We start from the raw sequence: 2,285 nt of genomic DNA, 5'->3' as shown, positions 1-2,285 counted from the left end.
TGCTGCTGCCCCCCCCAAGGTGGTTCCTCTTCAGCCGCGGCTGCCTGTGGCATGGGAGCCCTTACAACATCTGCTGTGCTCCAGGGTGCTTGCCTCAGGGGGCAGAGGGATGCGCGCCGGAGGGGAGGCTGTTGTTCATCAGCTGAGGCTCTCGGTGCCGTAGCGCAGAGCACCAAACAGATGGAGTGGGAGAGTGGGAGCTGCTGAGGACCTCCCTCATCGCCGCATCTCCACTGAGAGACTGTGAGGCAGGCAGTGAGCTGGGGGAATAGGGGGTGGTCCTTGGCGAAGGAAACCTCCCCTTGCTGGCTGTTCCCCAGGAGAAGACACTGATGCTGCAGCCTGCACAGAGCAGAAGGACTTGTGCCAGTCATCAGTATCACACCCCGTGCCCCCTGCACCCTGTAATGCAGCCCTGGCATGGAGCCAACCTGTGGACCAGCAGAGCTGATGCCAAAATTTGCAGGGTTGGGTGGAGGGGGCTGTCAGGATGGAGCAGGGTCTCCAGTTCTGCCCCCTCTTCCTTCCTGACATGCTTGGAGCTTTGAGCTTTGTCCTGCTGCAGTCTGCCCGGGGAGGGGAATGCAGGGGCCGTGCAGTGTCTCCAGCTCCACCCTGGCAGCATCCCAGGATGAGTGCCATGGCCCTGCATTGCCTCTCCCGCTTGCAGGATGCCTGTTGGTGACACGCTCACAGGCACTGCTTCCAGCTCTCTGTTTGATGCAAGTGGACAATTCCTGCTTCTGCCGCTCTGCCTTGAAAATCAGATGGCTCCTTGCCTTGTTTCCTCATGCAGGAGAGCTGACAGTCGTATCCTATCCTGCCCGCTCCTCTCGTATACAAATGGGCTGTGGCCAAGTAGTCTCCTGGCTGCCCACTGGGCCAGTGCTCAGTGTTAGCTGATGGGGAGCTCTGCCTTCCTGGAAGACCTGTGGCCAGGAGGGCCACACTGAAGCTCAGGCTCCCTGGGGTCCTCTAGCACCAAGCATCCAGCCGGGGCTCATGCTTCTCCCTAGCAATCTGGGCTCAGCGTTAGCTCTTCTGGTGATGCAGAAGTCTCTGTTCTGACTCGATACCACTCATGACACAGCATATGGCATCTCTGGGAGCCACCAATGCCTCTCACTACACAACACACCTGGATGCTCTCCTGCTGGCTGGAATTCGGCTGGCATGTGACACTCAGTGAAAGGTCTGAGGCCACTCTCCTTCCTCTAAGCTGGATTTTGGTTACCCTGTGCCCAGCTCAGAAAAGCTGCTTACTGTCACTGGAGACCCAGCCTGGGCCCAGCAAAGCAAATGAGATGGAGCAAAATGGTCTCCAGTCATCTGTTGTGCCTGTCTATGGAAGAGCACGCTCTGATGCTAGCTACAAAACTTGGAAATAATCTGGAGATGTTTATTTTTATTTCAATAAACCCTGAAATGGAGTTCAAGGGATATATTTCTTAGCTGGCATTGACATTGATGTAGACAAGGGAGCAGCTCCTGCTGCAGACACATGTAGGGTGGGTAAACCCAAAGCCATGTCCCTCTGAGGGACAGTTTCCTCAGTTATTGCCCCCCAAACACTGCTGCATTTGCCCTTGACTTTACAACAAGGACAAGGACTAGCAACAGTGACAGACCAGCAACTTTGGATACACTGAGGTCATCTCTGGGAGCCAAACACCTAGCAAGGGGACAGCCTCACCTGGAGGCACCAGGTAAGACAGGGCTGTTGGATTCCACTGGGACCAGGTGAAGGGGAAGGACCCGAGTATGGTTCATGCTGGCCCTGGCTGCTAAGCGGAGAAATTCCCTCACGGTTCCTCACTGTTGGAGAGGGAATTACTGCCTGAGTCTTTGAAATGGGGGCAGCAGTGACTGCTGCCTCTCTGTGCAACCCTGTCAGCTCCCTCAACTTCCGCTCTGGACTGAGGACAGAGGATGCTCTAAAGAGTCCCTGAAAACAAGGTTTTTGCCTTTAAATTGGGCCCAGAGCACTCAGCCCAAAAAGCAAGCATCCGCCGGACTGGTTTTGTTAGGTACTCTGGGAAAGTGGTGGGTGAGGTGGCAGCCCCAGATAACCTTCCGTCCACCCACCTCTATGATGCAGAGCCAGGGGGAGGAGGGAGATGACTAAAAGCAGAGAGGAACAGAATAATGAGTGATGTGTCTTTCCCCGAGATGCTGGCCATGCGGCTAGGCCAAGCCACCCGGCGTGACAGTGAGGAGGAGGCAAGCTGTGCCATGGAGCACCACTGGCAGGCTCCCGCCCCTGACAACCCCTCTCAGCAGGGCTG

The 2,285-nt window shown here is 56.2% G+C and overlaps 1 protein-coding gene across 1 annotated transcript in view; it reads right to left on the bottom strand.

Annotated features, from left to right (window-relative positions):
* Positions 1–2,285, bottom strand: part of LOC104498256 (disks large homolog 3-like) — a gene marked incomplete at both ends in the record, with an annotated part of 19,007 nt that overhangs the window by 7,513 nt on the left and 9,209 nt on the right. The window lies entirely within an intron of this gene.

This window comes from Buceros rhinoceros, unplaced genomic scaffold, assembly GCF_000710305.1.
Source record: "Buceros rhinoceros silvestris isolate BGI_N320 unplaced genomic scaffold, ASM71030v1 scaffold23198, whole genome shotgun sequence".
NCBI lineage: Eukaryota > Metazoa > Chordata > Aves > Bucerotiformes > Bucerotidae > Buceros > Buceros rhinoceros.
This window is presented reverse-complemented; position numbering and strand designations above follow the sequence as displayed.